Source organism: Archocentrus centrarchus, chromosome 1 (genome assembly GCF_007364275.1).
Source record: "Archocentrus centrarchus isolate MPI-CPG fArcCen1 chromosome 1, fArcCen1, whole genome shotgun sequence".
Lineage (NCBI taxonomy): Eukaryota > Metazoa > Chordata > Actinopteri > Cichliformes > Cichlidae > Archocentrus > Archocentrus centrarchus.
This window is the reverse complement of record NC_044346.1, coordinates 5,259,832-5,287,606: the sequence shown is the minus strand read 5'-3', so window position 1 is coordinate 5,287,606 and position 27,775 is coordinate 5,259,832. Positions and strand designations below refer to the sequence as shown.

General features: G+C 46.0%; 1 pseudogene; it reads right to left on the bottom strand.

The window, feature by feature from the left end:
- Window positions 1-27,775, bottom strand: part of LOC115772139 (hemicentin-1-like) — a 64,740-nt pseudogene that overhangs the window by 35,357 nt on the left and 1,608 nt on the right.

Genomic DNA, 27,775 nt, shown 5'->3' with positions numbered 1-27,775 from the left:
AGGAAATCAAACTATCATAGAGCACCAACTTCCTTCCTGTTCACAGCATTGATGTGCAAGATGGGCCAAATGCAGATGGACAGGAGCCGAGCTGTGAGCTCAGTTTCAGAATATTTGAGGCGTTTGTGAGCAAATTTGCTGAAAAACAAAAATTGGATTGGATTCTTCTTAAAGTCTAACAGATTAAAGTGTCACCATGGATCATCTGAAAGAGTTTGAACCCCCCCTCATTGGGGCCCCAAACAGAATCTTACATGAGGCCCACAAAAAGCTGTAAATGGGTGAGGTGAGAGCAGTGAAAGATGAGCTGTACACTCTGCCACACTGATGCAGCTCTGCTCTTTGACTCACACTCACTGATACCATCACATCCATTTTAGCTGATTTAGTTTGACTTTGAGCAAACAACATAAAAACATTTAAAATAGGACAGGAGCTGATAAACTGTCCTAATCTATGCTGGAGGATGATTGGCTAATACTGGAGGCTCAGCAACTCCTGAGGCACCTTCAGCTGTACAAAAGTGAGCTCGTGGTTGTGGAAGTGAGTCTTAAATATTGTGCGTCATGTGATCTTTACTGCGTTGTTTTAAACAGGCCGTTTAAACGTGGACACTTTCCAGTGTTTGCTGAAGCTTGAAGCTTTGGGCCACTCATTCTGGATGTTTTTACTGCTGCACACATTGTTCACCGTGGCAGTAAAATCTATCAGCAAGTGGGTGCAAAGTGGATCTTATGTGTCAATAAAGACGTCCTAAAGCATGTGAGCAGGTAAATAATGTATCCAGGAATCAGACACATCAATGAAGAATTGTACTCACAAAGCTGAAGCTCATTTCTTAAGATGCTTCTCTGCTGTGGTCAGAAGACAGAAATCAGGTTAGTGAAACCAGACGTTCTTCCTCTTCACAGCATTAATATGCACAATGAGCCAAATGCAATAGTGGAATAGTCAGGGATCCTACGACTGTGGGAACCATTGGAGGGTGGACAGGCAGGTGAGACTGAGAGGTGAGTATTTAAGCAGTTCTTTCCAGAAAAGGTGGACCAGCTTGACAGAAACAGGTAAGGGATTCTTGTATGTAGTGAACTCTTCAGCCATCTGGGAGTAACTAGAAAACAAAGATGTTAGCATGGGCAGAAAACACAAGAGCCACAGAGGAGCCTGATTACTGCTCTGCTACTGATGACAATCTGCTGCAGAGTGGGTGCTTGAGCTGGTCCCTAAGTTCAGGTAGGTGATGACCTTGAAGAGGAACAGGTGTGATGACTGAAGAGCAGGAACAGGAGACCTGCAGGTGGAACGCATGGCAAGTCCAACCTACCTTTACCTGAGGAGCAGTGTTAGTGAACAGCACAGGACCATGAAACAGTTTGTCTCAGGCTTTGATTGGACAGTCACATCAACAGGTGCAGGTTCCTCACTTCCAGGAGGGTGATTGCTGCTCATACTGGGCTTGTAATATCGTAGGATCAGCACTCCTTTTCATGTGTGGCATGTCCTGGTCATGCACCTCTCACAGCTACAGCAGACCCACGTCTCCAATGTTCTGGTAACTTTCATTCTGGGGAGTTCCCCATCCAGATGATGAATGCTGTGATGGCATCTGCATCTTTCTTCTTTAACATGGCTGCTAAAATGCCCCTACCCCCTTAGACCCTGTGTTGCTTTAATTTAGGACCTACAGCAAATATTAGGAGAACAAAAACTTCAGTTTATGAAAAGTGCACAGACAAGTTTGGTGTTTTTGACTGGTGTCCTCTGGGACCCCAAAATAGTTGTAGCAGAAGTGGAAAACAATGATGTGACATAATTAGGAACAAATACATGGACAAAGTCATGAAAAAACTGGAATGATTGAAAAAAACCCTCTGAGATATGACAGAAATATCCCTCTGGGGTCTGCAGGGACCTCAGCTGGTAGGATGATGGTTAATACAAACACAAACACACTGAAACTGTATTTGTCTTTATTACCAGAAAATACAATTTGAAAAATAAACACAAAAATAAAAGCTAAATTTAACTTTCTAGGAATCGTGTGGAAAGCCCCGTGGATTCAGTCCCAGGGTTTCATGAGGAATGAAAATACCAGCGTCCACGGGGTAGATACCAAATAAAACAGAAAGCAGCAAAGCATAAAAATATGAGGAGAGCAAAGTGAAGGAAAAACAGACAGAGGAAGAGACAAGACTGTGTCCACACAGGGCTGGACACAGGAAACTAAACCCACTGGGAAGCAAAAACCCCTCCTCAGAAAATGAAGTTAAACAGGATGTGATGTAAGTTTTTCAGAAGACCCTTATGAGGGAAAAAACAAGGGAACAGTTTACCCTGCCCGGGATAGGGTTACCGGGGCCCCACCCTGGAGCCAGGCCTGGGGAGGGAGCTCGAGGGAGAGCGTCTGGTGGCCAGGCATTAGCCCGTGGTGCTTGGCCGGGCGCAGCCCGAAGAGGTTACATGGGCCCGCCCTCCTGCAGGCCCACCACCCGCAGGAGGTGTCGTAGGGGTCGGGTGCAATGTGTGTCGGGCGGTGGCCGAGGGCGGAGGCCCTGGCGGACCGATCCCCGGCTATCGAAACTGGCTGTTGGGACATGGAATGTCACCTCTCTGGTGGGGAAGGAGCCTGAGCTAGTGCGTGAGGTTGAGAGATACCAGCTAGACATAGTTGGGCTCACCTCAACGCATGGCCTGGGCTCTGGAACCAGTCTCCTGGAGAAGGGCTGGACTCTGTTCCAGTCTGGAGTTGCCCTCGGTGAGAGGCGGCGAGCTGGGGTGGGTATTCTTGTATCCCCCCGGCTTGCTGCCTGTACGTCGGAGTTTTCACCGGTGGACGAGAGGGTAGTTTCCCTGCGCCTTCGGGCTGGGGAACGGGTCCTGACTGTTGTTTGCGCTTATGCGCCGAATGACAGTTCAGGGTACCCACCCTTTTTGGAGTTGCTGGGTGGGGTGCTGGAGAGTGCTCCATCTGGTGACTCCATAGTCTTGCTGGGAGACTTCAACGCTCACGTGGGCAATGACAGTGAGACCTGGAGGGGCGTGATTGGGAGGAACGGCCTGCCCGATCTGAACCCGAATGGTGTTTTGTTATTGGACTTCTGTGCAAACCACAGTTTGTCCATAACGAACACCATGTTCGAACATAAGGATGTCCATAAGTGCACATGGCACCAGGACACCCTAGGTCGCAGGTCGATGATCGATTTTGTAATCGTATCATCAGATCTGCGGCCGTATGTTCTGGACACTCGGGTGAAGAGAGGAGCTGAGCTGTCAACTGATCACCACCTGGTGGTGAGTTGGATCAGGTGGCGGGGGAAGATGCTGGACAGACCTGGCACACCTAAACGTATTGTGAGGGTGCGCTGGGAACGCCTGGCAGAAGCCTCAGTCCGGGAGATCTTCAACTCCCACCTCCGGCAGAACTTCGACAGCATTCCGAGGGAGGCTGAGGACATTGAGTCCGAATGGACCATGTTCCGCACCTCCATTGTTGAGGCTGCTGCTCAGAGCTGTGGCTGCAAGGTGGTTGGTGCCTGTCGTGGTGGTAACCCCCGAACCAGATGGTGGTCACCGGAGGTGAAGGGAGCCATCAAGCTGAAGAAAGAGTCCTATCGGGCTTGGTTAGCCTGTGGGACTCCGGACGCAGCTGACAGGTATCGACAGGCCAAGCGGAATGCAGCTCGGGTAGTGGCCAAAGCAAAAACTCGGGTGTGGGAGGAGTTCGGTGAGGCTATGGAAAAAGACTTTCGGACGGCATCGAAGCGATTCTGGCAAACCGTCAGGCGACTCAGGAGGGGAAAGCAGTGCTTCACTCACACTGTTTATAGTGCGGGGGGGGTGCTGCTGACTTCAACTGAGGCTATAGTCAGACGGTGGAAGGAATACTTCGAGGACCTTCTGAATCCCACTGACACGCCTTCTGTAGTGGAAGCAGAGTCTGGGGATGAGGGGGATGACTTGACCATCACTGGGGGTGAGGTCACTGAGGTAGTTAAACAACTCCTTGGTGGCAGAGCCCCTGGGGTGGACGAGATTCGCCCTGAGTTCCTGAAGGCTCTGGATGTTGTAGGGCTGTCTTGGTTGACACGCCTCTGCAACATCGCGTGGAGATCTGGGGCAGTGCCATTGGATTGGCAGACCGGGGTGGTGGTCCCCATCTTTAAGAAGGGAGACCGGAGGGTGTGCTCCAACTTTCGGGGGATCACACTCCTCAGCCTCCCCGGTAAGGTCTATGCCAGGGTGCTGGAAAGGAGGGTGCGTCCGTTAGTCGAACCTCGGATTCAGGAGGAACAATGCGGTTTTCGTCCTGGTCGTGGAACGCTGGACCAGCTCTTTATCCTCTCAAGGATATTCGAGTGTGCGTGGGAGTTTGCCCAACCAGTCTACATGTGCTTTGTGGACTTGGAGAAGGCATTCGACCGTGTTCCTCGGGGTGTTCTTTGGGAGGTTCTGCGGGAGTATGGGGTGTCTGGCCCATTGTTGCGGGCCATTCAGTCCTTGTACAACCACAGTGAGAGCTTGGTCCGTATAGCCGGTAATAAGTCGGATTTGTTTCCTGTGGGTGTTGGACTCCGTCAGGGCTGCCCTTTGTCACCGATTCTGTTCATAATTTTTATGGACAGAATTTCTAGGCGTAGCCAGGTGGCGGAAGGCTTCTTCCTTGGTGGCCTCAGAGTCACATCTCTGCTTTTTGCAGATGATGCGGTTCTGTTGGCTTCATCACGGGGGGGCCTCCAGCTCGCAGTGGAACGGTTCGCAGCCGAGTGTGAAGCGGCTGGCATGAGAATCAGCACCTCTAAGTCTGAGGCCATGGTCCTCAGCCGGAAAAGGGTGGAGTGCCATCTCCGGCTCAGGAACGAGTTCTTGCCTCAAGTGGAGGAGTTTAAGTATCTCGGGGTCTTGTTCACGAGTGATGGGAGAAGGGAACGGGAGATCGACAGGCGGATCGGGGCTGCTTCTGCAGTGATGCGGACGCTGCACCGGTCCGTCGTGGTGAAGAGGGAGCTTAGCGTAAAAGCGAGGCTCTCGATTTACCGGTCGATCTACGTTCCTACCCTCACCTATGGTCACGAGCTTTGGGTAGTGACCGAAAGAATAAGATCGCGAATACAAGCGGCAGAAATGAGTTTCCTTCGAAGGGTGGCTGGCCTCTCCCTTAGAGATAAGGTGAGGAGTGCGGCCATCCGGGAGGGGCTCAGAGTAGAGCCGCTGCTCCTCCACATCGAAAGGAGCCAGTTGAGGTGGCTCGGGCATCTGATTAGGATGCCTCCTGGCCGCCTCCTGGGTGAGGTGTTCCGGGCATGTCCCACCGGGAGGAGGCCCCGTGGTAGACCCAGGACACGCTGGAGAGATTGTGTATCTCGGCTGGCCTGGGAACGCCTTGGGGTCCCTCCGGATGAGCTGGAGGAGGTGGCTGGGGAGAGGGAAGCTTGGGCTTCTCTGCTTAGGCTTCTGCCCCCGCGACCCGGCCCCGGATAAGCGGAAGAAAATGGATGGATGGATGGATGTGAGAACCTCTTCAAAATAAGACAGGAAGATACTGAGAAGAAAACGATCACAGGAAACCAAAGCACAGGCACAACATTGTGATTTTTAACACAATAACTTTGAGATGTTCCAGTGGGAGGTTAAAGCTCCTGAAATCTGTCAGCTCCTCTTTTTACATGTTTCCAGGCTTACATACAAATTCTTACATACAAAGCAACATTTTTACATTTAATTTGAAATTCTTAGCACGGAGAACGACTCCTTGGATCATGGGACAAAGCCCGGGTAAAGAGTTCTCAGCACTTTCTCTGTGATTTTCTGCATTTATTTCTTAGAGTGTGAGCTCTGTGGGTTTCTCTGTGATGACATTAGATTGGCTGAATGTAGAAAAACACCCCAGGCTGTTCATCACACCATTTATAAAAGAAAAAGGAGAAAGGGGACAATTCTGGCATTTTTTAGCTTATTAGCAAATGTTTTAGTCCACAGAAAATATCAAACTGGGCTGAATGTGACCCTTGACCTACAGTGACACACCTGCTGTGACCTGAGTGGACTTCACAGCTGGTCTTCCTCCTCGTCATCCGTCTGTGCTGCAGTTACAGCCTTTGAGGATGAATCAGGAATCATTCAGGATCAGAGTGTACCTAATGGAGAAAGATGAAGTGCTGAGACTGAAAGAGCTTCATTCATCAAACATGCACATGGATTTAATAATAAATCATTTGTCAAGCCTCACTAGCTCCTGATGCAATTATTTCCATCATATCCTATCAATAATCAATCATCTTTTCTTGTGCATCAAAAACTGTTTTATTGTAATTGCAGTGTAAGTTTTTATGACCTCACCTCAGTCATCTCTACAGGTTCATTTGGTTCAGCTTTTAAGATGATACGTTTCTTCCTCCTGGATATAATAAAGCAGCAACAAATTCAGTATAAATGTAACGAAGGACTTTGAAACTAAAGGTGTGAAGAAGAAAATAAAAGAGGGTGAAGTCTTTGTATTGTTTTACCTCATCCACAGACTCAAGACAAGCAGAGGAATCAGGATCAGGACCATCAGAGTCAACCTGATGATATTGATGATCATTATTACTGAGTTCCCTAAAAATGAGACCAACACATGGCAGAGATTTCTTAGCAGTAACATTAGACTGAGAAATGTTTGCATTTGCCAGCTGATGCTGTTACTCATGTATTGTCATCATCTACTCAAGCAATAGTTTTTCCTTGAATGGAAATGAATCAATCATAACTGTGTTTACAATATTATATATAGTATAAGCATGATATTCATATATGTAGCTGGGTGGTTGAAACTGGACTAAAGAAGTTTCTCTCCTGGGATGTTGGGGTGTCAGTAAACATGTTCTCTGTCAGTTTCTCTTCAATGTGACATTTGTTGGTAATTTGTGGTTTTAAGGTGCATCACAAATGTACTGGCAGAGGTTCACCTGATGTTACACACTTCTGTCACAAGGTGGCAGCATCATGAAGAACAGTGGTTGGTAATGATGTCAGTAATGTGTTGAAATATCGTGTCAGTACTTTAAAGAAGTTATGAGTCAGTATTTTACTAAGAGTGTGTATATGTTTGTTGGTGTTGGTGTTAGTGACCAATATCTGCTGAGTGGGCTAAAGATCACATGTCCTCACATGTGCAGCAAGATGCTAAGTGTGCAGTCTGCAGAGTGTCCAAGAGTGAAGTTAGTGAGACTGCTGTGAAATGTGAGTGCCTGAAGACATTTTATTATTATTTGGTGGTTTTGGCATTAATTTGTTCCTCTGTTTGTTTCTGTGTGTAGTCAGACCCACTGCCATGTTTTTGTGTCTATTTTTGTGTGTTTTACTCTTTGTATCTTTGTGTGCCATTAAAGTGCTGCAGAAACCCCTGTTATTGTGTCCTGTGTAGAAACTCATTTCCTGGGGTACACAATTATTAATATTATTTTATACATTTGTATATTTACACGGTTCAGTTTTTTTTTGAGTGTGAAATTACTTGTGACAACAGTCAGCTCTAAGGTGGAGTTCTGATATCCTCTGGTGTTCTGGGCGACACAGTAAAAACTCCCACTGTGTTCAGGTCTGATGTCAGTGATGATGAAGTTCTGTCCTGATGCTTTTGGTGAGTCTTCATCCTCCTTGTACCAGGTGTAATTAGCTGCTGGGTTAGCATCACTGCTACAGGTCAGAGTCACTGAGCTGCCCTCCACTATCTCAGCAGAGGGACTCACTGACACAGAGGGAAGCTTTGGAGCATCTGGAGGAGGAAACATGAACATATCAAACTTTTTATTTACAAATTGTGGTTTGGCTTTTAACAGTAAAAGATATTTTAAATGTACAAGAATTTATGGAAACACAAAGTGGAGCTTCATTTCCTGCTGTTTTACAAACATTTTGCTTGGACAACAACTCAAACACTGGTAAAAGGTTTTCTTCACAACTAATTAATTTCAAAACCACTAATTATTGGTCATGTTGGTAAGCTGAGTCAGACCCACATAAAGAACTATGTTACTTTCTAGACTAGATTCAAAATCATTTCACTTCATTGTTGGAAAAAAGTAAAGTTGGATTTATTTGCTCATATTTGGGAATTCGTCTACAGTGTTTTTCAGTAAATGTTTGCTCCCACTGATGATGGTGAGTACAGGCCAAGTTGAATTACAACAATAAAATAGAGGACCACCTCCACAGGAACACCTGGAGGCAGGTGTGGCTGGAGGTCCAAAACATCACCAACTACAAACCATCCAATGCTGTGGATGCTGTGCTGGTGGATGAGCTGAACTGCTCTGAATATCTCAGAGCCAAATATCAATGAAACGTCCTCTTTTTCAGACAGCAGCACTTTCAATCAACAAGACACTCAGAGTTCCATGTAGTTAACATACAGGGTCGTATGTTCAGGCTGCAGATGGTGGAGTGTTTGTGAAGGCTGTTGAGTAAACTCACACACTGATGGAGAGGGAAACGACTCGTGTCCTTTTAAAGCACAGGAAATGAAGTCTGCAGGATCAAATGAAGACTGGATAGAAGAAGATGTTTGACTCAAAGTGTTTCGCCCATTCCTGATCCAGACATAGGAAGGATGATCAGGCAAACAGCTGCTGTGACATCTCAGCTGTACCTGGGTATAACCCTGTAGGTGCTGTGCTGTGATTACCTGCACCTGGAGAGCTGCATACATGTGGAATGAACAGAAACACAGTTTATGTTCTTAAAGTACATGCAGATTAGACCTGGAACCAAATCATTCATTTAAATAAAATGTTACCTGTGACAGTCAAAGTGACTCCAGGTGAACCAGTATATCCACCTCCTGGGTGATTTGTTATGAATCTGAACTTGTACTCAGCTGAGTCGCTCTCTCTCAGGTCTGTGATTCTCACAGTGCAACTCTGCCCAGAACAACGATACTCCACTCGTCCTTTATAGTCTGAGTCTGATTTTAGATCCACAGGTTCTTTGTTAGTGCCTTTAGTAAACCACAATTTCTGTTGAACTTGATAATATGTACTGTATGGATATGTGTAGCTGCAGTGTATTTCTACTGTTGATCCTTTTACAGCACAGATCTGAGTAGAAGTGTAAGTCACTCTCCAGCCATTCTGACCCTGTACCACTGTAACACAGAGCACAGCAGAAACCACAATCACTATTAAAGACCTTCAGTTAGCAACGAGTTCAAAGGTCAAAGTGAACGATGCTCAAACTCCCCAATGACAGGATCAGTTATCTGCAGTCACTGTAAGAAATACTGAAGCTGTGTATCATTAACCTGATGTATGAAATATCAGGATGTTTCTGCTTTGTGTCATGATGTCATCCACCTGTCCTCGTCCACCTGTCCTGCTTTCCAACCAATCAGAAGGCTCCATTCTCTCACCTCATTAGTTCCTCTGCAGATTCACTACATTCAGTCTTTGCCTGTTTATGAATTTGTAATAACTTCCTGTCTCATTATCTTTTCTGTTTTTCTACTTGAGGAACTTCCACTGACCTGTGTCTCAACTTCCTGTCTCTCTGTCACACATGTAGGTGTGTGTTTTAAAGAATGAAAATTTGTTATTTTCACTGGAATATTAAAAAATAGACATTTAAACTCTTCTGTAGTTAGTTTGTTCCAGCTTTTTGACTTTGTTTAGTCTTCAGACTCACACAAAAATTGTTTGTTCAGTTATTGTTCAGTTCAGTTATTGTGAAAGAAAGGTGTTTGATGCACTCGTCTCTCTGTTCACACTGTAGCTGTGAAACCCAAAGAAAAGTAGAACAGACTTAAAGAGAAACTGTTTACAGCAGATACTCTATAAAGAGTAGATAACAATGAGCTACTGACAACTGTGTGTGTGTGTGTGTGTGTGTGAAAAGGCAATCCTAGCAGAGTATAGAAACTTTGTTCACTATATAGACTCAACTCTGATTTTCAGCCTGATTTTAGAGGCTTAGTTCAACTTTCCTTTGCTACATTCCTCTTTTCAAACAGTGAATGTAAGTGTAGACAAACAGTACCTGACACAGAGAGAAGGATGACGGCAAATCCTCTCACTGCTGCAGTTAAAATCATAGCTGCTCCTCTCATCTGTCTGCGTGACTTCAGAGACAATAAAACATGTGAGCAGATAAATAAAGTATCCAGGAGTCAATACACAATATTACTTACAAAGCTGAAGGTCATTGTCTAAAGATGTCTCTCTGCTGTGGTCTGCAGGCACAAGACGGAAATCTAACTGCTTAAATACACCAGCTTCCTTCCTGTTCACAGCATTAATGTGCACACTGAGCCAAACACAAGAAAACACTGAAGGTAAAATAAGGTTGTGTTGATGGTCGTACTTCTTGATATAATGATTTGAAGAGAGCAGAGTGAATGATGAGCTGTGTGGTCTGTTAGAGGTAAACCTCTGACCACATACACACACACACACACACACATACACACACACACACACACACAGTCTGCACCACAACATCCATTTGAGCTGTTTAACTTTACAGCTAACAAAAACATGAATGTGAAGCTGAACACTGAACTGATGTACTTTCTCTAAAGGATGATCATCATAACATCAAAGATATCAAGATCCTAAAAACTACTATTAATCCACTGTGATTAACTACAGTGGTGTGCACTGGAAAATAATGATGGTGTTATTCTCAGCATGTGCTTCTTACTTCTTTAATTTGTGTGAAATGATTCTTCAAAGCACCCGTGGCCATGAATGGGGTCAGCGGCTAAGAGCATGGATGGAACGATGGATGCAGACAGTGGAGTGAGCGCTCAGGACTGAAGCAACAATACTAACGTTTCACCACTAGAGGGCACTGAAACACCAGAGACCGCAGAGAGAAAAATAAAAACACATTTTATGGTTGGAACCAAAACTGCTTTTTTCACAATGGATTTTTCATTAATGGAGCAGTAAGGTGAAGAAGTACCAGTTAAGGTCCTCTTTAACAGAAATTTTGAAAACAAGCCCTTATTTAAAGACTCTAACCCTTCTTTAAGGTGTCTTTTTCAAAAGAGCTTAAAATGTCTTTATTTTATGTTGTGAACATCAGTTTCCAAGAAAAACTAAACTGAAGTGATGCTGGGCTGAATCACTCTGTGATTGGTCAGTGATTCTCAGAGGACCATCTTCTCCCCTTTTCAGTGACCTGAACATGAACACAAAAAGCCTTCATGAAGCCAGGGGTTGTAGTCCACGTGCAGATATGGTAGTTTGACCACAGCAGACCCACGTCATCATGCTGTGTCACAATATTTAGGATATGAATATGTGTAGTCAGATTTTCTGCATACCCTCATTCTTTTCCTTAATCCTCATAAATTTCCCCTCACAGCTTTTCTTTGACTTCTTGGTGTTTTCCATCAAGGTCACAGTAAAATGATAAAGGTAGGTCTTTTTTTTTTTGACTATCACCATCACTTGATTTTGTACATCCTCAATTCTTCTCCTTGCATCCTCTCCTTGCGTCTTAGTCCTGCCCATCAAAAATGCTAGTGAAGGAGGTAAGGAAGGAACATGAGGAGAGAGGAGTCTGGCAAAAAGGCATTAAACAAAAAGAGCTATCTTTGAAGAAATGTCAATCAGCATGACTGCTGCTCTAATTTAATATTGAAGATTTCATTTTAAAAAATTGCTCATTACAACTTTGATATTTAGATTTACATTTAATTAAATTCATGACGTAGCACAAAGGATAATTGATGGAAAAATTCTGGCAAGCCCTGAACCCACTATCCCCGCGCTGTGATTGGTTGCAGGGAATCGGGGTGCTTGATGAGCCTGTTGTTAGCTGGCTCTCTCCTTCCAGGGGTAGTTTTCTATCTCCTGGTCTTTTGTATTCTGGGAGACTCACACTCATACGGCACATCAATCAATCAGTCCTTACATGTAGGGCTCGGTGGTGGTGGTGGGCGGTGGGCATGTGCAGCTAGGCCACAGTGTCTTGTGTTCTTTTGGTTTTGTTTTGTTACATCTTTGATTATGTTTATTTCCTTTTTGTGTAGATTCTCAGTTTGCTGTAGTTTTGGGTTTAGCTTGGTTTGTTTCCTGTTCTTGTCTCCTTTGTGTTCTTGTGTTTCTGGCGTCTGTGTCTTCCCCGTGTTTTCATGTGTTTAGATTCCCTTTGTGATCAGTCTCCTTTGTGCAGTCTTCTGTGTTGTCTTGTGTTCTTGTTTGGTTACTTCCTGTTTTAGTTTGACAGTGGTGACCCCCCCCCCCCTTTCTTTTAAGCTGCATCATAGTTATCACGGTTCACGACATGTCACAACTTGCCCACACTTTGTAGGAGGGGTTGATGAGGGTGGACGTGTTTTTGTATGTCCTCATATAACTTCTATATGGGAGTGTGTGCATGAGTGGCCTGTGTGTGTGTGTGTGTAGACCTTTAGTGTGTTTGCAAATTAGGCGCCCTCTAAGTATGTCAGACAAGGAAAATTCAGTGTGTACAGTGGGTACGGAAAGTATTCAGACCCCTTTAAATTTTTCACTCTTTGTTTCATTGCAGCCATTTGCTAAAATTGTCATGCCCTGTGAGGGCGGTCCCTCCATGGAGCTGCTCCACACCTGTTCTCCATTGAGGCAATCAGCACAGCCTTCTTAAGATGACAGCAGACCTCGACTCATTGCTGGATCATTGACAGAGTTACAGTCAGTGTCGGCTCAGTATCAGGCTAATGACTTACCTGTTCCAATTGTCTTATCTAACTCCTCGTCTCTCGCCTCAGGTCAGCTGTGGATTCCTGCCCGCGCTCCATCGCCGCCACCGTCTTGCCCCCCCGCTCCTGCGGACCCTTGGGACCACCGTCACTCGTATTCCTCGTCGGAGGCAGCCTCTCCTCTCCCTCAACAACTCTCGCCCCTGCTCACTTCCCTTCGCACATTCTATTGTTAATAAACCTGTTAACGCTCACCCTCCTTGTGTCTTTTCGTTCTGTGGACGTGACAGAATGATCCAGCCACAAACTGACGCGTCGACCGCCAGCCCCCTGGATCGGACCATGGCTCTACAGGAGGAGACTCTCCAGCGGCATGAGCACATGCTGCGGCTGGTTTCCAGCCAGCTGGGCGCCACCACGCAGCAGCTCGCGGAGCTGAAAGGTATGCTGGAGGCCACCGCATCACGAACGCCCTCCGCTCCCCTCTTTTCGGCTCCACCACAGCCCCTGCTGCCGCCGGGAGATCTCCCGGGACCAGCCGGACCGATCGAAAGAGCCCTTCCGACTCCGGAGCCTTTCCATGGGGACCTGGGAAAATGTGGGGGTTTTCTCACCCAATGCCTTTTTGTTTTCCAACAGCAGCGGACCGCATTTGCCTCAGACGGCACCAAGATCGGCTTCATTCTCGAATTACTTACCGTGAGTTCCTATCTCAGTTCAAAGAGGTGTTTGATAAGGGCTCCTGCCCGGAGGCGGCCGCGCAAAAACTCATAAATGCACGCCAAGGAAAAAGAAGCGTTGCAGACTTTTCAGTGGACTTCCGGATCCTCGCGGCGGAGGCGGGCTGGGAAGAAAAATCGCTCAGAGGTATATTTCTTAACAGCCTAAATGAGGAAATCAAATATGAACTCGCCACCCGAGACCTGCCGCCATCCCTGGGGGCTGTGATCTCCCTTTGTATTCGCCTGGATGATCGCCTGAGCACCCGGCGCGGGCTGCGAAACTACAATTCCCATCAGGCCTCTCGTCGCACGGCCCCGGCTGATCGGGATGACACCCCGGAAGAGGGACCAGAGGTTGCGGGGACACCTGTTGGCCTGGTGGAGCAGCCCATGCAGCTCGGTCACTCTCGGCTGTCAGCAGCGGAGCGCCGCCGGAGGATGGCGAGCGGTGAGTGTCTTTATTGTGGACTAAAAGGACATTTCGTTAATTCCTGCCCGACTCGGCCAAAAGGGGCCGCCCGTCGGTAATGGTGGGGATACTGACGGGCGCGGTCAATGCTAGTCCCTCCCAACCCAGGTTAACCATCCAGGCAAAAATTAACCTTCCTCCCGAGAGTCATCCGGCGCTCGCCTTAGTGGACTCAGGGGCTGAGCAAAATCTTTTGGACCGTGCTCTCGCTCACCAGTATGGTATTCCCTTCGTCCCGCTTCCTCAGCCGCTTCAGGTGGTTGGCCTAGATGGCGCCAAACTTTCCACAATTACCCACCGGACTGACCCCATCTCGCTCACTCTCTCAGGTAACCACTCTGAACTAATCTCATTTTACCTTTTCGAGTCTCCCCAGACACCCATCGTTCTCGGCTTTCCTTGGCTTCAACGACACAATCCACACATAAATTGGACCACTCGGAGCATCTCTGGATGGAGCGAGCAGTGTCACCTGCGATGCCTTAAGGCCGCTACTCCCTCCGTCCCGCCCGCAGCATCTCCCAAGGACAACACGCCACCCGACCTCTCCGGAGTGCCCGAGATATACCACGACCTCGCTGAAGTGTTCAGCAGAGATCACGCTGTCTCCTTGCCGCCTCATCGCCCCTACGACTGCGCCATCGACATCCGCCCGGGAGCTCCCTATCCCTCCAGCCGCCTGTACAGCCTTTCCAAACCGGAACGAGACGCTATGGAAAAGTACGTCACTGAGGCCAGGGCAGCTGGTCTCATCCGGCCCTCCACGTCTCCCTTGGGGGCCGGATTCTTTTTCGTTGCCAAGAGGGATAAGTCTCTCCGCCCATGCATCGACTACCGGGGCCTCAACGCCATCACCATCCGGAACAAGTACCCACTTCCTTTACTCACCTCCGCGTTCGAGCTACTACAAGGAGCCACCATCTTTTCGAAACTGGACCTCCGCAACGCTTACCACCTCGTTAGAATCCGCAAGGGAGATGAATGGAAAACAGCGTTTAATACACACCTCGGTCATTTTGAGTATCTGGTCATGCCATTCGGACTGACCAACGCCCCCGCAGTGTTCCAGGCCCTCATTAATGACGTACTCAGGGATTTCATTAATCATTTTGTCTTTGTGTACCTCGATGACATCCTCATATTCTCCTCCTCGTTACAGGAACATCAGACACATGTGCGGCAGGTGCTGCAGCGGTTATTGGAGAACCGCCTGTTCGTGAAGGGGGAGAAGTGTGAGTTCCATGTTGACACCACCTCTTTCCTGGGCTATGTCATTGAGAAGGGGCGGGTGAGGGCGGATCCTGTCAAAGTCAAGGCCGTGTTGGAATGGCCAACACCCGCTGATCGCAAACAGCTGCAACGTTTCCTGGGTTTTGCCAACTTTTACAGACGCTTCATCAGGGATTACAGTCGGATCACCCTGCCATTAACCTCTCTTACCTCTCCGAAAACCCCTTTCAGGTGGACGTCTGCCGCGGCTGAGGCCTTCCAGCTCCTGAAGGACCGTTTTACCACCGCCCCAGTCTTGCTCCAACCCGACCTGTCACAACCCTTCATCGTGGAGGTGGACGCCTCCGATGTGGGAGTAGGGGCCGTCCTCTCTCAACAGGCAGCAGGTAACCTTCAGCCGTGCGCCTTTTTCTCTCGTCGACTCTCCCCCGCCGAGAGCAACTATGACGTCGGGGACCGCGAGCTGTTGGCCATCAAGCTGGCACTCGAGGAGTGGAGACACTGGTTGGAGGGCGCTACACATCCATTTCTGGTGTGGACGGACCACAAAAATCTGGTTTATCTCCGATCGGCCAAGCGACTCAACCCCCGGCAAGCCAGGTGGGCCCTGTTCTTTACCCGATTCAATTTCACCATCTCTTACAGACCCGGGTCCCGGAACGTGAAACCAGACGCCCTCTCTCGTCAGTATGCCTCCCCGGACCACTTCTCCCAGACGGAGTACATACTCCCACCTTCCTGTGTCATAGGCTCTATCACCTGGGAGATCGAGTCGGCAATCCAGACGGCCCTCCGGACTGAACCGGACCCCGGTACCGGCCCTCCTAACCGCCTCTACGTGCCCTCCCAGGTTCGGGCCCAGGTTCTACAGTGGGGCCACACCGCTAGGTTTACCTGTCACCCAGGGGCTCACCGAACCGTCACCTTCCTCCAACGGTATTTCTGGTGGCCCTCGCTGATTAAGGATGTCCGGGAGTATGTGGCTGCTTGCAGTACCTGCGCTCAAAATAAGCCATCGACCTCCTCACCCGCTGGTCTCCTCCGGCCCCTGCCGACCCCCAAGCGGCCCTGGTCACATATTTCTCTGGACTTCATCACCGGCCTTCCTCCCTCTGAGGGTAAGACTGTCATCCTTACCATTGTGGACCGTTTTTCTAAAGCTGCTCATTTCATTGCACTCTCCAAGCTCCCCTCAGCCCTGGAAACATCCCAACTGCTTACTGATCATGTCTTCCGCCTGCACGGCATTCCTGAAGACATCGTATCCGATCGAGGGCCCCAATTCACGTCTCGAGTATGGAGGGAGTTTTGCAAGTCGCTCGGAGCCCAGGTGAGCCTGTCTTCAGGTTATCATCCTCAGACTAATGGTCAGACAGAGCGTACCAACCAAGAACTCGAGGCAGCGCTACGCTGTGTGGCCTCCACCAACCAGGCCACCTGGAGCTCCCATTTGGCGTGGATCGAATACGCCCACAACTCCCTCTCGTCCAGCGCCACCGGCATGTCACCTTTCGAGGCCTCCTTGGGTTTCCAACCTCCCCTCTTGCCCACCATCGAAAGGGATCTCCAGGTTCCTTCCGTCCGACACCACCTCCGCCGCTGTCGCCGTGTGTGGCGGGCGGCCCGGTTGGCCTTACAGCGCACCAAGGACCAAAACAAGCGAGGGGCAGACCGACATCGGACCCCGGCGCCAGCCTATCAACCTGGCCAGAAGGTATGGCTCTCAACCAGACACGTGCCTATTCGGGCTGAATCTAAGAAACTCGCCCCTACATTCATTGGTCCATTTGAAATACACTCCCTTGTCAATCCTGTCTCGGTCCGGCTTAACCTCCCTCGCAACATGCGTATTCATAACGTCTTTCATGTGTCCCAAGTGAAACCTGTCTCTACCAGCCCTCTGTGCCCGCCGGCAGCCTCTCCTCCTCCGGTGCGCATCATCGACGGCCATCCGGCCTACACCATCAACCGCATCCTGGATGCGCGCCGCCGCGGCCGTGGTTATCAGTATTTGGTGGACTGGGAGGGCTATGGGCCGGAGGAGCGCTCCTGGGTGTCCCAAACGAACATGCTGGACAAACGCCTAGTGCAGGAGTACCGCCGGCGGCATCCAGACAAGTTCAGGTCGCCAGGAGGCTCCCGTTGAGGAGGGGGTACTGTCATGCCCTGTGAGGGCGGTCCCTCCATGGAGCTGCTCCACACCTGTTCTCCATTGAGGCAATCAGCACAGCCTTCTTAAGATGACAGCAGACCTCGACTCATTGCTGGATCATTGACAGAGTTACAGTCAGTGTCGGCTCAGTATCAGGCTAATGACTTACCTGTTCCAATTGTCTTATCTAACTCCTCGTCTCTCGCCTCAGGTCAGCTGTGGATTCCTGCCCGCGCTCCATCGCCGCCACCGTCTTGCCCCCCCGCTCCTGCGGACCCTTGGGACCACCGTCACTCGTATTCCTCGTCGGAGGCAGCCTCTCCTCTCCCTCAACAACTCTCGCCCCTGCTCACTTCCCTTCGCACATTCTATTGTTAATAAACCTGTTAACGCTCACCCTCCTTGTGTCTTTTCGTTCTGTGGACGTGACAAAAATCAAAAGCGTTCATTTTATTCCTCATTAATGTGCACTCAGCTCCCCATCTTGACAGAAAAAACAGAAATGTAGAACTTTCTGCAAATTTATTAAAAAAAAAAAAACTGAAATATCACATGGTCATAAGTATTCAGACCCTTTGCTCAGTATTGAGTAGAAGCACCTTTTTGAGCTCGTACAGCCATGAGTCTTCTTGGGAATGATGCAACAAGTTTTCCTCTGCCATTCTTCCTTGCAGATCCTCTCCAGTTCCGTCAGGTTGGATGGTGAACGTTGGTGGGCAGCCATTTTCAGCTCTCTCCAGAGATGCTCAACTGGGTTTAGGTCAGGGCTCTGGCTGGGCCAGTCAAGAATGGTCACAGAGTTGTCCTGAAGTCACTCCTTTGTTATTTTAGCTGTGCACTGTAAACCCGGATAAGATGAATCTACTTAAAAAACCAAGGTAACTCATTGCCTTAAATTTTCTAAGTAGTGAGCATCAGTTGAATAAGTGCAGTGGACTGTGTTCAATGTACTTGAGGCCCTTTTGGAAAGGAATGAAAGATTTAAGTTGAATGTACTAATAACAGAGTTTCAGTAGCTGAAGATCATTCACCACCCATTTATTTAACTCAGCTTTTTAAGTAAGCACTACTCCATTACCAATTGAACTAAATTGTATGTTCTAATTGACCAAACTTATCTTTTATAGTTCAGACAAATTAAAATATGTCCTTTAATCAATCATCACATATATTTTTCCATCCAACCTCATCCCCTATTCTTTTTTTTTTTTTTAGGTTTCAACCCAGCTGACATAAGGCAGGATGCAGGGTACACCCTGTACAGGTAACTAGCCTGCTGCAGGGCTGAAACAGCCACCCATTCACACCTGGGCAATTTAGAACAACCAATTAACCTAACCCTATTAACTGCATGTCTTCAGATCCACACAGACACAGGGAGAACATGCAATATCTACACAGCAGGAGGCTCGGGCAAAGGTGGAATTGAACTCGGGTTATCAGAAAGCTAGCTGTGAGGCAGCAGTGCTAACCACCACACCACCATGCTGCCTGTGGCAAAGACATTTTTTACGTTGTTGAGCTGTGTCTGTTTAAATTTATAGATGAACAAACATGATAAAACTCAGCCCTGCTGATCACTAGTACATTAACATTTACAAATAACATTTGTCCATTGAACAATAAAAAACTGTACAAGTAGAGAAACAGAGGGTGACCAAAAAACAAACAAACTCTTCACAGTGAGAGTCTGGACCAAGGTGAAATCAAACCCTGACCTTTTAGGTATCATTCCAGCTGTGAGGCAGCACTGCTAACCACCACGCCACCATGCTGCTGCTCATTAAGCCTGTCTGTTAAAACCGGTATCAAGTAGATTTTTAGATTTTTAATTAAGTTGTTTGAACTCAAACACATAATTACAATAAGATAGACCATCAAAAAGTACAGTCTACTCAGCATTAACAAGTAATGTTGCGAAACCACAGATATTTAAGTAATATAAACTCAGTTTATTTCAGTAGGAGCTGTTGATTGGACTTAAAAACAAGATTACAATTAAAAAGGACATGAAACAGTTCAGCTTACTCAGCACTAACAAGTAATGTTCACATACGAGTCAATTTTAAGTAATATAAACTCAATATTTTTAAGTCAAATCAAAATCTGGGTTTACAGTGTGGGCTTAGGGTCATTGTCTTGTTGGAAGGTGAACCTTCAGAACAGTCTGATGTCCTGAGCACTCTGGAAGAGGTTTTCTTCCAGGATATCTCTGTACTTGGCCGCATTCATCTTTCCTTCAATTGCAACCAGTCGTCCTGTCCGTGCAGCTGAAAAACACCCCCAAAGCATGATGCTGCCACCACCATGTTTCACTGTTGGGATTGTATTGGGCAGGTGATGAGCAGTGTCTGGTTTTCTCCACACATACCGCTTAGAATTAATGCCAAAAAGTTCAATCTTCGTCTCATCAGACCAGAGAATCTTATTTCTCATATCTGGGAGTCCTTCATGTGTTTTTTTGGCAAACTCTGTGCAGGCTTTCATATGTCTGCACTGAGGAGAAGCTTCCATCGGCCACTCTGCCATAAAGCCCCAACTGGTGGAGGGCTGCAGTGATAGTTGACTTTGTGGAACTTTCTCCCATCTCCCTACTGCGTCTCTGGTTTATCCACAATACAATGCAAGCTGCATCAAATGTGCTAAATAACACTCTAATAAAATACTAGGATTGAACTCCCTGAACAGACCTGAACTGCCTGCACCAAATAACAGGCATGTTTGTTGCCTGATAATTACATTAAAATCTGAGGAACTGAGGGCACAGAGACCGCTCAAAGCAGCAACACCCCCACCCCCACCCCCCAACTCCACCATTGCATGTTTTTGTAACATGGGTTCATGGTTTTGTTGACAAGTAGTTAAACCAATCAGAATGCAGCTTCTGTCATAACTGACGGTGTGTCAGGCAGAGTTGGACCCAGAATGCAGGACGCTGTAGGCAGAAGATCTTTGACGGGGTATTTATTGTGTTACAAAACAACAGAACCATAATCCATATGAAGGCTAGACCCAGACCATAATCCATAAACAAGGCCAATACTGGAAACAGGAACACACACACACACACACACACACACACACACACACACACACACACACACACACACACACACACACACACACACACACACACACACACACACACACAGGTGCTATAATGACAATGATGTTAAATCAGTGCTCAGTCAGTGGAATAACAAGACACTGTGACACAGTAGCCCACACATGTCCACGCCTCCCCTTGATCTTATTTTTGTCATTCTTTAATTGATGCTTAACCTGCAGCAGAAACTTGATACAAAAGCTCCAAACAAATATTTTCCACTGGCTTGTTACGCAGGTATAATTATGTTAGAAAGAGAGAGCATTTGATGGCTTTGCCAACACTGTTTTTCCTGCAGCTTTAGAAGAGGAACGAGTGTGTGTGGTGTGTGTGCTCCTGTTGTGCTTTGTTAATGAAGCTGAGGTCAAATCATTGGCTCCACTCCTGAATCCTCCATCTGAATGGCTCCAATGTCTTTATGAACTCGAGATAACGCAGCTGTCACCAAACTGTTGTAAACTTCAGTGTGTGTGAGCTTCTGTAACACTCCAACAGACTCCAGAGTTTCAAATCCATCCACACTTCTTTCCCATCATCAGTCCATCAAGCAAGTTGTTGCTAGGTTACCATGCTGGGAGTTAACTGGACGTTCAGCTCGTTTCTTATAAAACATCCATCATATGAAGTCTGTTACTGTGGAAATGATACAGACTTGAGATCATGTGGAAAGGTTTTTTTCTAAACCTGTTTCCTGACATTGGTTCATTTCTTTTTGCTTACTTTTGTTTCATTTTGTGTTTCCAGCGGAGTTTGCTCGCCTCCTGCATCATAAACCTTTCTGTGGGGATGGAATCAGGTGGCTGAGCTGCAAAGCAGCAATCCACCTGCTTGTTCTGCTTTAATAAATATATAATGAAAGTTTTAATGAGCACAGGTCACTGAGTGGAATTATTTATATTTATATTATATTTACATAAATATAAATATTTATTTTATAAGTATAAATTATTTCTACTTTTCAGTCATTTTAAGCCAGATGTTAAATAAATAAAAAGAATTGCAAAGCAGTTCAAAGAATGTTAACCATAAAGTAAAAAAATGAATTTAAAAAATGCCTTACCTCATATCAGTTTGGCTGCAGTTCCTTACAAGGCCATCTTCTTGTGTCACATGACATCTTAAAAGTCATGTGACAACCTAATTTGCATATGGAATGTTGACTTTAGATTTGTTATATTACATCATGACATCACATTCTATCTGTCTGTATTTGATGGTTTGCCTTTAAAGAGTAGAATTCAGTGTTTTCACAGCAGTCGTGTTCACAGCCTTCAATACTTCAGCACCAACTCAGGAGCATTTGGAAAGTTTTCGATCCGTAGCAGTCAGTCAATCAACACGATGTCTCAACTCTCAGGAGAAAGCGACCTGTTTGACTGGGGTGATAAGTCAGAAGTCCCCCTTGAATGGGGGGATCTGCCTGAAATCCCACTTGACCCGGAAACTGACACCGATTACTGGGCTTTTCGGCAAGATGTTTCAGTTGACACTGAAGCCGACCCCTTCAACGGTGATGATCAGCTTAATTCCCACAGAAGTGGATCAGATCAGCGTGTGCAGGAGGAGAAACTTCTTGTGGATGATATGTGCAGCAAACTCCAAGTGGCGGAGAGAAAACTCCAAGAGCTGCAATCTAAGCTCCAAGACACGGAGGGAAAACAGGAAAACTTGCAAGTTAAGTTGAATGAAGCCATGGAAAGAAATAAAGACATGGTGAAAGAGAAGGAAGAGCAGGATGCAGTACGCGCAGAGCTGCAATCCGAGCTCGGAGATATGAAGAAAGAAAACGAAGGCTTGCGAGAAAAGTTTAATGAAGCTGTGATGAGGAACACGCACGTGCTTATACAGCAGGAGCAACAGCATGCAAAATGCACAAAACTGGAAACAGAGCTGCAAGAAATGAAGGAAAGAAACCAAAGCTTGCAGGAAATGCTTGATCAAGCATTGGGAAAAAAAGTGACAATCCTAAAAGAGAAGAAAGAACTGAAGATGAAGCACACAGAGGTCAAATCCAAACTGGAAGACGCTGAAAAGAAGCACAGGGTGGTGCAGGCCAAATTGGAGGACATGCATAAACAGAATAAAAACTTGCAAGGACTGCTTCACAAGGCCCAGCAAGGCAATGCAGATGTCCTCAAAGAAAAAGAAGCAAAGCACAGGGAGATGCTCCACAAGATGGAAGAGAGGAACAAGAAGATGCAGTGCAAACTCCATGAAATGGAGGGAAAAAATGCACAAGTGCTAAAGGACAACGAACAGCTGGGCAAATCGCAGAAAAATCTGCAAGATGTTCTCCGAGAATGTGAAAAGAAGAACGGAGAACTTCTGGAGAAATGCAAATCACTGGAGCAGTGCAAGGACCATCTGGAGAAAATCTGTTCAGAGATGCAGAGCAGGACGGAAGCTGTGGTGAGCAAAAATTCTGAACTGGAAGAGCTGTATAAAAATGCTCAGGAAGCACAAAAAATACAGCTGCAGAAATACAACCATCTGGAAGCAAGGCATGCAGAAAAGCATGACAGAGTTAAAGAACTCGAGGTGAGGTGTACAAAAGCTGAAGCTGAGAATGCAGAAACTCTCAGTGATCTGCACACCATCATCCTGCAGCACAAAGAGCTGCACGAGCGCTGCCTCAAAAAGAAGAAGCGCTTCAAGTTTCTCCGGAGGACCTCTGCTGCTTCAGCTCAAACACAGCTCGCCTCGTCTGCCACCACCTTCGATCCATCTCCTGGACCTTGACCTCTCCTCTGTGCCTTTCTTTCCTCCAGCCATCCTCTCTATCCCCTTCTTCTCTCTCCCTCCTTATTCTTTTCCTTTCACCCCCCCAACCAGCCTCGGCAGATAGCTGCCCCTCCCTGAGCCTGGTTCTGCCGGAGGTTTCTTCCTGCTTAAAGGGAGTTTTTCCTCCCCACTGTCGCCGAGTGCTTGCTCACAGGGGATTGTTGGGGGTTTCTTTTTTTTTTTTTAATTGGATACTCTAAATTTGAAAATAATAAAAAAGGCAATCATATGCCATCTAAAATTAATTCTGTTTGTGGATGTTCACTTATTTCTTTTTGCTTACAGTCTCTGTGCAAGATTAGCCTAAATGTTTACCACACAAATATGAAAGTTGCATAAAACTTGTGGTTACCTTTGGACCAGAAAGCCAATATACCAAAACATTAGTGGGGTCTCTCTCAGCCCTGTCACACACTGGTGACCTGTCCAAGGTGCACCCCCCTCTCGCCCTGGCTGCTGGGATAGGCTCCAGCCGCCCTACGACCCTGGAAGAAAGTCGAAGCAAACGGGCAGATGGATGACATGTTTGCTTTAAATACAAATAATGATATGCAGTATGCACACGAGGAAACTAAAAATAATGACATTCCTAAACTCTAAAAAAGTTGTGGTGGCTGTGTCTCAGGTGGTAGAGCAGGTCATCTACTAATCTTAAGGTTGGTGGTTTGATTCCTGGATGCTTCATTCTGCCTGTCAAATTACAGTATTAACAGTTTTTAACAGTGAAGGCAGCGGCGTTTAATTTTAGCTGAAAAATGTCCTGATTTGATTTCACCAAACATGAAATAAATCATAAATAAAAACACTCACACCTCATTAGAATAAGCACCTGGGTGTCATTATCACAGCTGAAACCAAATGACAGGCCTCTTTAAACAGCCATGATCACAATCATCTACACTGCCTACACACAGCATTTGTGTGTGCATATGTGTGTGTTCCCTAACCTTTGGCCACAGCTTAGTGTGACTCTAAATACTGTCAAGTTTATTTCTAAAGCACATTTAAAAACAACAGCAGCCGACCAAAGTGCTGCACAATTAGAATAAATAAAATAACATAAAACACAAGATAAGAAGACAGTTAAAACAGGAAACAAAAAAATAATAAAACATAAAAGAAAACAGCATCACTAATGTATCCAGGACTCATTCTGATTTAAAAGCCAAAGAATAAAAATGGGTTTTCAAACGAGTTTTAAAAGTGTCGACTGTAGGAGAGGTCCTGATATGAAGGGGCAATTTGTTCCAGAGTTTCAGAGCAACAACTGCAAAGGCCCGATCACCTCTGTTTTAATCTCGACCCCGGTACAGTTAGGAGCATTTGCTCACCAGACCTCAGTGATCTAGTGGGAGTATGCAGGCTTATAAGATCGGACAACATTGGACCCTTGAAGGAGATGGGCTTTGGCAGCAACACTCCTGTCAGCTGAGAACAGGAAACTCTGGCTACAATTCACACAGGCTCACCAAAATTGGAAAATACAAGGTTGGAAAAAAAGTTCATGCTTGTGGTGGTGCTGTAATGGTGTGGGGGGTGTTATCGTGGCACACTTTGGGCTGCTTAGTACCAACAGAGCATTATTTAAACACCATAGTCAACCTGAGTATTGTTGCTGACAATTTCTGCTCCTTTATGACCACAGTATGCCCATCTTCTGATGTCTGCTTCGAGCAGGATAACACACTCAAATAATCTAGTTTCTTGAACATGACAATGAGTTCACTGTACTTAAATGGCCTCCACAGTCACCAGATCTCAGTCCAATAGAGCACATTTAGGATGTGCTGAAAGAGGAGAATCACATCCTGGATGCTCAGCTGCAGCAGCTGTGATGCTGTCATATTAATATGGCCCCAAACCTCTGAGGAATGTTTCCAGCACCTTGTTGAATTCATGCCATGAAAAATTAAGGCACTAGCAAGCTGTACCTAATAAAATGGCTGGTGAGTGTATATTAAAAATACATTAGTGGTGTAAAAAAATTTTCCAGGAGAAATAAAGTTGCATTGGATGTTAAAAGTCTGCCTAAATTTGCTCATGCTCTAAATTCAGAGGTGGATTTTATGATCACTATTTTGAAAATATGAACATGTTTGATGTGGAGTTTGTACATTCTGGTTTAGTTTACTCCATTTATTCTTCAGACTGCAGCTACCATCTTTGGTTGCTCTTTCTGAGACACAAACTCATGGCCACACTGAAGGCTGGATGTATATTTGTGTGTGGAAGCATCTGAAACTTCAGAGAAGGTTTGAATAGTTAACTGCAATCTACTGACATCTGGTGGTGAGATTTTCCACAGCGTACCTTTAAGGTGCAGTTATGTTAAAATCTCTACTAGGTGGTGAAGTGTGAGTGAAGACTCCTGAGTAAACTCACACACTGATGGAGAGGGAAACTTCTCGTGTCCTTTAACAGCACAGGAAATCCAGTCTGTGGGATAAAAAAGGAAGAAAGAGAAGCAGCTGTTTTGCTATAAATGTCCTGCCCATTCTTCATCCAGACATAAGCTGGATGATCAAGCAGGCAACTGCTGTGACATCTGAGCTCTACCCAGACATAATCTGAGTAGTTCTGTAACTTGATCACCTGCACCTGGAGATCTGCACACAGGAAGGAGAAACAGAAATGCAGAATACAAATGAAAGTTGTTTCCTTACATGCAGGCAAAATGCATCATGAACCACATTATTAATTGGCTTAAACAAAATGTTACCTGTGACAGACACAGCGACTCCAGGTAAACCAGCATACCATGCATATGGTTGGTTGGTTATGAACATGAACTTGTACATAGCTGAGTCTCTCTCTTTTAGGCCTGTGTCATGATCCTGGGCCAGTGGCCCAATGCGCCTTGTTTGAGTTATGTTTTTAAGTTCTGAGTTAGGATTTTAGGTTACTATGATTTTCTGTTATAGTGTATCTGTTGTCATGCCTTAGTCCTTTGTATCTTGTCGTGTGTGTTGGATACATGATTTCCTCACTGCCAACAGTCAGTAAAGACACAGGATGCTTTACCTGACTGTAAATGATTTCCTGAAACAGAAATCAATACGGTGGAGTTCTGACGTCCTCTGGTGTTCTGGGCGACACAGTAAAAACTCCCACTGTGTTCAGGTCTGAAGTCAGTGATGGTGAAGTTATCTCCTGATGTTATTGGTGAGTCTTCATCTTCCTTGTACCAGGTGTAATTAGCTGCTGGGTTAGCATCACTGCTGCAGGTCAGAGTCACTGAGCTGCCCTCCAATATCTCAGCAGAGGGACTCACTGACACAGAGGGAAGCTTTGGAGCATCTGGAGGAGGAAACATAAGGAGAATGAGAACATCATCATAACACAAATGAATTTCACTGTATTAAGTTTATATTCTAGATAGAAAACATCCCAAAATAAACTCAAATCACTTTATCACATAAATATAAACACAATTTAAACTTGAATTATTTCAGTGACACAAAGAGGAGAAACTTAAACTCACACACAGCTGGAGAACAGAAACCCTCATGTCCTTTCACAGCACAGGAAATCCTGTCTGTAGAATCAAATGTGTCCAAATAAAAATATTGTTTTCCTGCTGAAAGTTTGTCTCCATTCTTGTACCAGATGTAGGAAGATTGATCAGGTCGCTGACAGTTGCTGTGACATGTCAGCTCTGTCCAGTTAGAATAAGAGTTTCCTGTTGATCTCCTCACATGTACCTGGAGCTGTGGATCTGAGAGAAAACCACAGATATCAGAACAAACTCTCAACACACTCACACATGCACAGTTAGAAAAATGTTTAATGAGACTTCAAGAGAAAATGTTACCTGTGACAGTCAAACTGACTCCAGGTGAAGCAGCATATTTCCCACTTAGATGATTTGTTGTGAATCTGAACTTGTACTCAGCTGAGTCGCTCTCTCTCAGGTCTGTGATTCTCAGAGTGCAGTCTGTGTTTTTACACTCATACTGAACACGACCTGAATACTCTGGGTCTGTTCTCAGATCCACATAATCATCATTGCTCTCTTTTGTAAACCAGAATTTCTTTTTAACTGTATATCCTCTAGATGGGTACATGTAGGTGCAGTGTGTTTCCACTGTTGATCCTTTTATGGCGCAGATCTGTGTAGAAGTGTAAGTCACTCCCCAACCATTCTGACCCTGAACCGCTGTAACACAGAACACATCAGAACAAAAACATTGAAGAAAATCAGAAAATTAAGTTATTTTATTCATTGTTTGTAGGCAGCATATCCAGCTCTGTGTGTCATGGAAAACAAAGTTTGCAGGTTTTTATTTTCAGCTAAAGTTTCCTCTGATCTTCACACTAGAAGGCAGGAACTCAGTGAACCACCTGCTTTGAACCCACTTGTATTGAGAACCTGCAGCTGGTGTTCTCAGGGGGAACCGCTCAATAGGCTCTCATTTAATGTTAGAAAATGGGATGAAAAAATTACCTTCAGTTCTTCAGAATATGCATTAAACATAATCTCAGGAACAGAAGAACTCAGTATTTTATGAGGTCACTTGGGTATTTCTTTTATATGTATATATTTTTGGTTGGGCTTTTTGGCCTTTAATAGGACAGCTGGGAGAAAGGCAGCAGTAAATGGGCTCGGGGCAGATGCAGACCTGGGCCCCTATCGCTACGATACTGATCACTG